This window comes from Cryptomeria japonica, chromosome 1 (assembly GCF_030272615.1).
Source record: "Cryptomeria japonica chromosome 1, Sugi_1.0, whole genome shotgun sequence".
Lineage (NCBI taxonomy): Eukaryota > Viridiplantae > Streptophyta > Pinopsida > Cupressales > Cupressaceae > Cryptomeria > Cryptomeria japonica.
Genome location: NC_081405.1, coordinates 493,979,843 through 493,992,637, shown reverse-complemented (window position 1 = coordinate 493,992,637; position 12,795 = coordinate 493,979,843). Strand labels below are relative to the sequence as shown.

At 37.1% G+C, this 12,795-nt stretch overlaps 1 protein-coding gene across 4 annotated transcripts in view; it reads right to left on the bottom strand.

The window, feature by feature from the left end:
* Positions 1-12,795, bottom strand: part of LOC131073494 (uncharacterized) — a 112,197-nt gene that overhangs the window by 72,405 nt on the left and 26,997 nt on the right. Inside the window, exon 1 of one of the 4 annotated variants that reach the window (XM_058009930.2) lies at positions 8,005-8,148. The exons of 2 other annotated variants lie outside the window; for them this stretch is intronic. The gene's annotated coding sequence lies outside the window, so the exon portion shown is untranslated. Of the gene's footprint in view, positions 1-8,004; positions 8,149-12,795 lie in introns of those variants that run through there. One more of the 4 variants, XM_058009928.2, reaches the window with a different exon arrangement.

Below are 12,795 nucleotides of genomic sequence, written 5' to 3'. Positions count from 1 at the left end.
GAGGAAGTAACCATCGGAGATGATTCCTCACATCCAATTAGAGGAATTGGTTCTTGCACCATCAAACTGAAGACAGGCATATCATTGCAACTCGAAGGAGTACTTTATGTCCCCGGCATCAAGAGAAATCTAGTCTCCATATCAGCCCTAGAAGATAATGGATACAGAGTAACCTTCATCGAGAACAAGGTGTTGGATTGGCCAAGAAATTCTGCCATCAAGAAAGCTAAAGTCATTGGTCAAAGACAAGGCTATTTGTATGAGCTGTGCACAGAGCCCAACCTAGCCCTAATTCATGAAGCAACAAATGCAAATGAGGTCTGGCATAGAAGACTAGGCCACCTGAATTATAGAGCTTTATCATCTATGGGAAGCCTTGTCACAGGTTTACCTAAGTTGCAGCAATATCATTCAGAGGCATGCAAAGGATGTGCCCTAGGTAAGAATATCAAGGGTGCCTTCCATAATAGTACTAGGAAGACGAGCAAAGTTTTTGAGTTAGTTCATTCTCATGTATGTGGACCAATGTCTGTTCCCTCTCTAGGAGGATGTTTGTATTATGTAATATTTGTTGATGACTACTCTAGGAAAACATGGATCTACTTTCTGAAGTGTAAAGAATCAGAAGAGATTCTTAGTAGGTTTAAAGAGTTTAAATCACTGACGGAGAACTACTCAGGAAATAAAATTAAAATCCTAAGAACTGATAATGGGGGGGAATACACATCAGAACTATTTAAAGATTTCTGTAAAAACTCAGGGATTAAAAGGGAGCTAACAATACCTTATAATCCTCAACAAAATGGGGTAGCTGAGAGGAAAAATAGGACAATTGTAGAAGCTGCCAAAGCCATGATTCTTGATCAGAATCTAAATATCAATCTTTGGGCAGAAGCAACTAACACTGTTGTGTATATACAAAACAAATGTCCTCACTCACATCTTGAAGATAAAACTCCTGAAGAAGTATTTACCAAACTAAAGCCAGATATCAGCCACCTTAGGATATTTGGGTGTCCTATCTATATACATGTACCTAAAGAGAAAAGACTAAAACTAGAACCTTCTGGAAAAAGAGGAATACTTGTAGGATATAGTGAAACATCCAAGGCCTATAGAATATATATACATGGTCAGAGAAATATTGAACTTAGTAGGGATGTAATCTTTGAAGAAGGTTTAGCCTTCAAAAGAGCCCTAAGTAAAATAGAGCCTGAAATCTATATCCCCACTCCTAACATAGAAGAAGATCCTACTCCTGAGCTTCAGAGGGAGAATCTTGAGGAAACTATAGGTGAAACTCCAATCCTACCTACAGAAAACCTCAAGAAAAGACCTCTATGGGCCACCAAGACTGTAGCAGAAGCTCAGAAGTTTGCTGCTCCTTCAGGAACCTTCAGGGAAAGCAAAAGACCTAATAAATTCACTAGCTATGTTGCTCTTATGAATGATCTCTCTAAAGCTGAACCAAACAATGTATCAGATGCACTTAAACATCAAGTATGGAAGGATGCCATGTCTGAAGAGTATCAGTCCATTATGAAGAATGATGTTTGGGAGATCGTTACTAAGAAATCAGTTGTTTCATCAAAATGGTTTTTTAAAATCAAACATGCTGCAGATGGCAGTATTGAAAAATACAAGGCCAGATATCTGTTATGTAGTCAAAGCCTTAAGTCAGTTTATGTGTGAGCCTAAGGAAATCCACTTGATTGCAGTGAAACACATTATGAGATACTTACAAGGTACTCTAAACCTTGGTCTCAAATATGAGAAAGTCGATCTAGACCTACACGGATTTACAGACTCAGATTGGGCTGGGAGTGTGACTGACAAGAAAAGCACTTCAGGGTGTTGCTTCAGTTTAGGATCAGCTATGATTTCTTGGATCAGCAGAAAACAGTCTTCTGTAGCACAGAGTTCCACCGAAGCCGAGTACATTGCAGCTTCCATGGCTGCTCGAGAGGCAGTATGGCTTAGGAAGTTGCTTGTGGGACTATTTGGTGAACCCATGAAACCCATTGTCATCCGCTGTGACAACCAGAGCTGCATAAAGCTTTCTATAAATCCAGTATTTCATGACAGATCTAAGCATATTGAGATTCCATATCATTATGTACGAGACATGGTAGACAAAAATGTGATCAAATTGGAATATGTTAGTACAAGAGATCAGACTACAGATATTCTAACCAAACCACTTTCCAGAGTGAAGGTTGATCACTTCAGAAAAGGTTTAGGTATGATAGAAAGGTAATCTGCTTTGTAAATAAGATGTTTAATGTGTAAACTTCTTTTGTCATGTTGAGACATTCTGGGTTTCACCCCCTGTGTTCATATCTAAGAGGTGACGATCTTTCAAATTATGAACACTTGTATGTAGACATCATAAGGTGACGATCTTATGATTCTCTAAACCAGTCATCATGTTGGATCTCTGGTATGTCATGGATGTGCCATGATGGTGTTGTGATAAAATATTTGTATAAAATGTTTGTGCACATATCACAACCTGGATAAGATGAGAATCTAACCATCCTCATATGTTTATCCTTAGTATTGCCTGTTTAGGCAATACTGATATCACGTGTTTAGGTGATATCTTGTCATAATGAAATGATGAATCTTTTATATCACATGGTTAGGTGATACTCTATGTCACATGATTAGAGTGATGTTTTATATTTGTATATTATGTCCTAATGATACTTCATATCATATGTATAGATGATATATATTCTTGGAGACTGACATTATGGAAAAAGAAATGTGATGCAGGTTACTCAAACTATCTTCCAAAGCTAAGACGGAGTGTTAATGCATTAGTAGCTTCTGCAAGATAAGATTTTCCTAACTCATTAATCTCCTCTATTCTGTTTTGGTTCACTCATCTATGCTATTAGATTATCTGATTTATGCTTTCCGAACTGAATATGTTTATCAGACTGTAACTTTGATCTTGATTATGATATTGATATTGGATAAAGATGGATTAGATCGACGACCTGCTTAACATAGTTAAGCGTCGATCTAAATGCTATCGGGCTAGTAACCCGATAGCATATTAATGTCGATTCATTTATGAATCGGCATTAATATACTATCGGGGTATTAACCCGATAGCATATAATGCTATTAGTTATTGTTATTGTTTGCTTTGACACCGATTCATTATCGTGTGTGTTTATATCGATCTGTTATCATTTGCTTTGACACCGATTCATTATCGTGTGTGTTTATATCGATCTGTTATCATTTGCTTTGACACTGATTCATTATCGGGTGTGTTTATATCAATCTGTTATCATTTACAATCGCACCAATTAGTTATCATAACACCGAAGTGAATCGGTAGACTTGGTCATGTCTAAAAGACATGTCCGATCAAGGTGCCACTTGATCGTGATTGCTTTACTATATATACATCATTCAAAAGAAAAGGAAGATATTGAAATCGATACATGTTCATCCTTCAGACCTGCAGAAAAGAAAGGCGATAATATTATTGTCATAGTAATAATACCAAAATTTTAAATACACCATCTAGCATATAACTTGTTCATTAAATTGGAAATTGCAATAACATTTACAAAGAGGACTAGGAATAGAAGAAGAATCAAGAACTTGATACAAGACTTCCCATTGTTGGTTTTTCCTTGAACATGCCAATTTGATCTTGGTATTTTTCTTCCTTTTTAAATGACATGTCTCCTCCTCAAACTCTTCCTCTAGGTCTTCCTTATTCCCAAATGTAGATATAAAAAGTGTTGTCTTGACTCTCTTGAGTGAGTTTGGCCACTTCCTATCTTCAAAGAATCATAATGTTTGTGCTCTTTGAGACAAATATAAAAAGATGTTGATGAATAGTGCTGCATATATAGCCAAGTCTCTATTTAATTGTAGCCACTTCCAATAAAAATTCTCTCTTAATATACATCTTTTTTATTTTTAAATTTCTCATTTTTCATTTGTTGCTAGCAAAAGCGTACCAATGGTCATTATAGCTAACTTCACGCACCCACAAATCCTAAATGGTACATCGGATTCTGACGAATTTTTTTGGTTCCCCATATGCAACTTAACTCCTTATAGCTATTGTTCTGGCTTTTGAGTAGTAACAATGCACTCTGTGGGATCCATTATGTGCACAAAGGTCAAAAAGTGGTCATTTCAAAGTGTCATCCGATACCTACTTAAAGATGCCCCAATAATTGTGCACTACAACCACCTCAAAAATGGCCAATACTTATGCACAAACGCCCCAGCAGTCGTGCACAATGGGTACCAATAAAGTTGCACAACTCTTCCAATTAAAGTCCAAAAATTATAACTACTTGGGATAATGTGGGTGGCTATTGGTACATGTGAAATTTATTAATGGGCTTTTAGTTATCATTTTTTTGGTTTCTTTAAAGTTCGAAATTGGGGAATTGGATGAGCAAGGAGTGAACGGTAATTGGAAAATGGGCAGTAATTGATGCTCTTCCCTTATATATTATAATTTATAAATTATGTTTTGTAATTTTTAATGCTGTACGTGAACTCAATAAGTTGCAACATACTCCTTAATCCACTCTATTAAGCACAACAGATTGAGTGCAAAAAAATTGAAGATTCGTTCTTCGTCTACTCTAACTTGCATCTTTTGTCACATGAGAGACATAATTATAAGCAAAAGGCCACGAGAAATTGGGGTCTAAATCCTAAGTGTGCTAACTTAGATGCTACAATTGCACAACTTGCCAAAGTCTCTAGGATGAGGCAACTTGAACATATAACATCTTTGTTACCCCCAGTTTCCAGGATAGGGACAGTAGGGGATGGTGGGACGGACTTTCGGGACGGCAAATTTTTTGCCAGTTTTGGGGATGGCTATATAAAATATAGGGAAAATTTAAAATATATGGGGAAATGTTAAATGTTCATATGAAAACATGGATAAAGCATGCATATATACATTATATTCATATGAAAACATGGATATAGCATGCATATGAAAACATTATAAAACCTTAAGTTGTAACATACAACATTTGTGTTCAAAATTCATTGTCAATACTCAATAGTACAGTATGCAGCCATTCATAATTCAGAAATTAGAATTCATTGTCAGTATGCATGTGATATTAAAAGAATAACACACAAAATGTCCAAAGGCTACACTGCTACCAAATAATTTCATTTTCAAAAAACAAAAAAAAAAGTATGCATATGAAAACATGGATAAAGCATGCGTATATACATTATATTCATATGAAAACATGGATATAGCATGCATATGAAAACATTATAAAACTTTAAGTTGTAACATTCAACATTTGTGTTCAAAATTCATTGTCAATACGTGGTCAATAGTACAATATGCAGCCATTCATAATTCAGAAATTAGAATTCATTGTCAATATGCATGTGATATTAAAAGAATAACACACAAAATGTCCAAAGGCTACACTGCTACCATATAATTTCATTTTCAAAATACAAAAAAACAAAGTGCACTGCTTCCTCTAATCTGCATCTCCTAACATTGCATCAAAATCAAAGTCCTCCTCTAAGTCTCTACCACTATCATGGTCCACGTCCACCTCATCTAACAAAATCCCAACCAATCCACCTAGTGTCTCCTCCTCATCAACCTAGGCCACGTCTTTAGGATCAACATCCCACCATAAAGCTAGAGTTTGTCAATACTCTGGAGTCTGACAATCTTGGAGTCAAAGAGCACCATGCACGGCCACTAGCTTCTTCACTCGTCTAGAGGTAAGTCTATTCCTCTTGATGGAGTGGATAAAGCCATATGTGGACCAATTCCTCTCTGTAGCAAAAGAACTAGTAACCTATGAAAGGATGTGAGTGGCAAGCAACTTCAATTGTGGTGTATCCCTCCTGTGCCATGTCCACCATGCAATAGGGTCTATTTGGGCTAATATAACTCTATAACATCGCTTGTGGTTTACCCAATGTAGGAGCTCCTCCTCTAGATACATCTTATCAATGGCATGTGTGAAGCCATCTAAAACCTCTTGGTCATCACATGGAGGCACCCTTCCATCCCTTGGTGCATACCATTTGAGATTTAGAGCATAGGCTACCATATGAAGCGGGGTGTTCATTGAGTTCCATCTCTGTGTCACAATGGACCTAATATGTTGCTCATATAACCCCAAAGTAGGATCCTTAGCCAAAATTGTTTGCTTTATCTTCTCAAGCATACTATCAAATGTCTCATATATCTTTCCAAGAATAAGAAAGTTTGTATCAACATATCTAATGTCATCTACAATAGGTGAGATGAAAGAGCAAACATATCTTGTCATGTTCCAGTCATAATCCAATTTGTATACACTCATATTTATGTATGAAATATTTTGATGACCAATGATCCTTATTTTGATCTCCTCGCCATTTATTTAAGAAGTATTGTATTGATTGTATCTATTAATAAATAATCAATAATTGACTATATTATACATGTAAATAATAAGCAACTATTTTATGAGATTCCTATATTAATTAATAAATAAATATTAACCAAATGATAGTTAATAAATAAATATTCATCAAATGACTGAATTGCCTAAAAGTCACGATACTCTAAAGAAAAAGGTATTCAGAGAAGGACGTGACTTCCAATAAAGTCACGTCCCTCCCCAAAGGCACCAGCAACTCTTGGCCATTTTAAATATGGGCCAACACTTCTCCTGTGAGGAGGGAAGAGGGAAAAAGAAAAGAAAAGGAAAAGGAATCACTGGAAGAGGAAATTGAGCATAGAAAAAGAAATGGACTGGCAGGAGGATATACACAGCACTCAGCAATCCAGCAAGGGAGGTATGGTTATAATCTGTTTTTAATATTTAATGGATCTGAAATGTATTAATAATTATAATCAATCACATCCATATTCTATTGCCATAAGGAAAGAATAAGTATAAGTAGTAGGGCTACAGTGATATGATCAGACTGTTATAATTTCAATATTCTAACAGAATCCCCTAAAATTGTCAGCATTAGTCATCAATAGAACTGTAATGAGAACAACTGCCAATGAATATTGACTTTCATGCATTATTTTACCTTTCATGTATTATGCATATTGTTTCATATGGATAGAAACAATTAATCATTTCTGATGCAATGTTATTAACTACTCAATCCCTTCATGGAGTAGAGGATGAGGAATTTGGGAAGAGGATTAAGGCTGCCAACTAAGTAGGCCACCTTTTTGGATGCCTAAGTGCTGCCATCAAGGCCAGGAGTGTCAATGTTCCGCTATTGGGCTTAGTTTGGTTAAGTGGGAATTCCTCTGCATTTTCCTTATACTGATCCTACCAGGAAGGTTAGCAACAACTCAGAAGACAAGATACAGATAGGACTGTAATTGCAGCAACCTGCTGAGTAGGCCACCTTGGTTGGGGCCTAAGATCTGCCACCAAGGCCTAAAGGGTCAATGTTCCGCTTTTGGGGTTTAGTAAGGTTGACTGAATTACTCTTATGTGTGCCCTATCCCAACCCCTAGAATCAGTTTCATATTAATATAGTTACATGTCATAACTGACAGCAATAACAGTTTGATATATATATATATATATTGTTGTGTTTGATATGTGATGATTGCAGGTCTTAAAGTCAAGAAAATTAGGACAACTTCACAAGTAAGTCCCTTAACTCTCATCTTCTGAATCTTGTACAATAGGGTCTAATTCGAGGCACTTAGAATAAGGGGCATTACAATTGTAATTAACTAAATATTATGGCAATGTTTTGATTCAGATTTCACGGTGTTAGGTTTAAACTAAGTTGTCTCCTAAATTAAATGAATAGTTTGAGTATTATAAGCATATTGAGTTAGACTACTATTGTTAATCAGGTTAACTACTAGTAGGGGACATTACATATCTGCAAAATCAAAATGCAAACAAAAAGTTCAAAATATTAAAATTAAAAATTTAATATGAAAATCAGCAATCTAATATTTATTTTTGATTAAAATCAGCAATGTCTTACCTCACGATGGACCACCAATTGTCATCAAGAATGTTTGGTTTAACAGATTTTCCTTGAGTAGAGCTTGAATTAGGCCATCTAATCCACTCAAGATTCACCACCATCAATTGTAGAGGTTTGTGCACCTCAAGCATCCTCTCCAACTAGATCAAGTGGGTGGCATTACCTATATTCATTAACGATTTAAAAGCAATATAAGGCTCAATGTAATTGGAATACAAATGTTTGAAGTTTCAAAACTTTGATTTTACAAAATGAAGTGGCATACCTTGTCTCAACAAGTTTGAGGAAGTCCTTTTAAAATGACCTAAAGAGAGCAAGTAAGGTGTGGTAGTTGCTAAAAAACATTTGAATGTCTCTAGCTTCTACCACCACTTGCTTCACCCAATCTATTTTCCCTACATCTTTCAATGCATTGTTCAATGAACGAACACAACATGGGATCCAAAAGATGTGCCTATAAACGCCCTCCACCATCAAACCAACTGATTTGCACACACATGTTGAATTAGTGATCACCTATACAATATTAGCAGCCCCAAACTCCTCTATGGCATCTCTCAAAATGCTATAGTGAAAGTCTGCAGACTTACGCTTCCCAAAACAATCCAGGGCTTTGAAAAAATAAGAACCAGCAGGGTATGTGACAATGATATTGATGAGTGGCCAATGTCTAACATCAGTCCACCCATCCATCACAAGAGAGCAACCAAACCTGATCCAAGTTAACCTCATATCCTCCATTAGCACATTAACCTTGGAATACTCTTTGTCTAGGAGAGTAGTCTGTAGCTTATGATCTCCAAGGGGTGTGAATGAGGGACCAATAGTGGCTATATCTTTGACCATTTGTTTGAAGCAAGAGGAATGTGGCACATGAAATGGGACAGCATTAGCAAAAAAGAATCTAGCAATGGATTACTCTATAGCTTCACATGCTTGTGCATTAAACATAGCTTCAACTCCCTTCTCACTACCACTCATCTTCCTCTTTCCTCTTGTGTCAACTTGACTACTCTCCATAGTGGATATTGTAGGCAAAGATGACTATGGACATGCAAAAGGAGGTGTCAGCATTGCCACACCTTGTTTCCCCATTTCTGCCTCCATGTGCAATCTATAGCACTCTATCCTCTCCTCTTCTTTTAGTGTTGGACATACTTTGACCGCGTGACTTGTAACACCCAAAAAATGAGATTTTTCCCTTGTGTAGTTGCCCCTAAAATCTGTCAAGCATACATGACAATCCCACACCCTACCCCCTCCCAAAAAAAAATCCTTTCACCCCTAGTTGACACATATTGGAGAAGAGATTTGTTTTTATTTAAAGGGCCCTTTGCATATGTTTCCATGATTTTTGAAGGGCACTTAAATTTATTAGGCTGTTGTCCACCACTTCTCTCAACACTTCAACCTATATTTCCACCACCCATTTCCACTTCATTCTCACTACTACTATTACCGTCACTGCTACTCATTTTTTGGGGGGATTGAATGAAATTTTAAACTTACAAAAATAAAAATAAAAATCAGACATTTTTGTTATTTCATGCTTCAAATTTTGAAAAAAAATGGAAAATAGAAAAAAGGAAGAATGAAACTTACCTCTTTCAAGCTTGAAGGAAGACTCATGTTGCGTCTATTTTCCATATTGTCGTTTTAACCAATGTTTTACCCATGTTGGCACTTTTACTTCTAGATTGAACCCCTTTTCCTTCTATTCCCCTTCTGCTCCTCCTCTTTCAATGACTTCCTTCAAACCCTCTTGTTGCTTCAAGTTTTTTCTACTTACACAAATGATCAAATGAGTAAAATGAGTCAACTATACACCTTTGTAGCGAACTGGGAGGTAGGGGCCCACAAAGAAAAAGAAAAAAACAGTTTGCAAGTTTTATGTTTTTTTAAAGTCAAAAAGTGTCCCTACCACAAAGGACATCCAGTCATCCCGAGACAGTCAAGGGACGTCTCAAACGTCTCCTTCCATCCCAAGGACGGTCGGACATCCCCCAATTCATGGTACATTCCCTTTTTTTTGCAAATTTAGGGGCGAAGGGATGTCACTTGAGTGTCCTCAAAATGTCCCCGGGACTAGGATGGGGGATTTAGGCCTGGGGATGCGTCCTAGGGTTTCATAGTATGACATGGCTAGTGCAGCTGATTGTGGTTCAAATGAAATTGAACTAGATACTAACTTTGATGCTCTCGATGGAGAGCAATATGAAAACTAATGAATATTGATTGTAAGTTTCAATTTGTATTGACATTTTACAAATCATTAAATTATCATATTGTAAAATTTAAATTTATGATATTTTTTCTGTCTTGCAAATTATGAGGTATTTATATATTCATTTATCAGCAATTGTGAGTATTACTGTTTTTATTATTTTAAATTTTAATATATATATACACACAAAATCGTACTTGTACCCAAGGAAAAAATGTTGTACCTGAACCCATACTCATATCCAACCAAGGAAAACGATGTAGTACCAGCATACCTAAACCCCAAATCTATACACATACCCATAGCAGGACCAGCAACTTAGCCTCGAACAATTGCACCTTCTCTTGTGTTGGCTATGAGCCTTCAGATCAAGCAAAAAAATGGTTATAATTGGGTATGCCTACTAAAAGAGAGTTATTAGAGAACAAGACCTATTGGGCCCATTCTAACTCTTCTCTCTCTCACTTTTTTTTTGCATTCTTTTATTGAATTGGTTAGATTAAGATTAGTTAGGAACAATTTTGATTTTGATTTTAATTTTAGAATTTTATGTTAGAGTATGTAATAAAAAATGATGAATCATTTTTAATGCAAGGTTAAAAATTGGAAAATTCATGTTATGATTGCTAAATCGTAATTTGGGGTTTTGAGGTTAATTTGCTAGTCTAAAGAACAAGGTTTTTTTTCCATCGAATTGGTTGCAAAAGGTTGATCAAATTTGGGATTAAAATCTAAAAATTTGACCCCCGTTAATGGGGCTGGCCAGGTTGATCCTAAGGCATCTTGTAGAGAAAATGCTAGGTGGGTGCCTCCAAGAGTTGGATGGGTAAAGGTTAATTTTGATGGGGCATCTCGAGGTAACCCAAGACCTTCTGGGGCTGGATATATTGTACCAGATCATGAGGGAAAGACATTGGCTATGGAAGCAAGGAAGTTGGTTAATGGCACACACAATGATATCAAGTTTCAAGCAGCTTGGTTGGGGCTCCAAGTATGCAATCGCCTCTCAAAGGTTCGTCTTGCGGGTGACTCTATGATCACTATAAATGTTGTGAGGTGCAAACACACACCAAACTGGAAGCCAAAGAAGCTGCTTGTACTGATCTGGGAAGAATGGCTAAGTTTGAGGAAGTATCGGTCTCTCAAGTTTTCAAAGAAGGGAATAATGAGGTGGACAAATTAGCCAACCAGGCTCTCGATATGAAGGAACTATGTTGGCAAATGGATTTGAATGAAGTTTGGAATGGTTGATGGTGGGAATGGTGGGAAGAGCAACCAGCAAAGGATTCTCTCATTAATGCAGACCGGGGTGGTTTCTTTAATGAGGAGGAAGAGATTAATGGCTCACCCATGCAAATGCTCCCTTTGAACCATTTTAAGGGCAAAGAGGATGGTTGTGTTTGACACTAGCTTGGCAAGATGGAGACAACAATATGTTTGGATGTAGTGGAGCAGCAAATTGCCCTTAGGCGGTATATCACAAACGCAAGACTAATGAAGGTCTTCAAAGCCAAGAATTTGGAGATACTACAAGTGATAAAGCATATCTTGGGAGAAGAGTATTTAATCTCTTTGTTTCAATACCAAGTGAATTTGGATATCGCATCTATGTTTTTGGCTTGGATCCTCAAACTGCACAAGGATAGGGCCTCTACAAAACGATTTATGGAAAAGCCAATCTAGGCACGATGGAGGGTGAACCTACTGCATTATTTGGACATGGCTATTCCTAGCATTGGGCTATCCCTGGATGGTGGGATACGGTCAAAACTCACTCAGCCATACAATGGCCCCTAGATACCATTGAATTTGGATATCGCGTCTATGTTTTTGGCTTGGATCCTCAAACTGCACAAGGATAGGGCCTCTACAAAACGATTTATGGAAAAGCCAATCTAGGCAAGATGGAGGGTGAACCTACTGCATTATTTGGACATGGCTATTCCTAGCATTGGGCTATCCCTGGATGGTGGGATATGGTCAAAACTCACTCAGCCATACAATGGCCCCTAGATACCATTCCTAGTCTAGGAGCAAAACAACAATATGGAGGTGAGAAAACTAAAGGTTGTCAATGGTGTGGAGCTCCTAAAAGTAAAGGTTTGGGGCCTAAGTGAACCGGTTGTGTTGTTGGTCGTGGGCTGGGTGGACGATGATGAGCGAGAGGAGTAGATGGTGGAGGATGATGGGCTCGAGGAGGTGTTGCAAACGTGGAGGTCGATCATAGTGTTTTGTTTTTTAGAGTCTTGGGTTCTTGTGTTTGGAACATTTTGCTTCCCCGTTTGTGATCTATACATTTCTTTTGGCTTTGGAGTAGCCTTCACATTGTACATAGGTGTGGCCCCTTAGCCACTTTTACTTATCAATAAAACAAATCTAAAATTTGAATTTAGGTCTCTGTCTTTAAAAAGGAATTTAATGCACTCATATGGGCTATTGAACAACATTTGAATGTTTTTGTAACTAAACGACTAGTAAACTTATAGATATTCTTTTGTATTCCACTAAAGCCCCTTGACCAAGACAACCAAAGCCCTCACCTATTGGCTATGTCCATGGTTTGT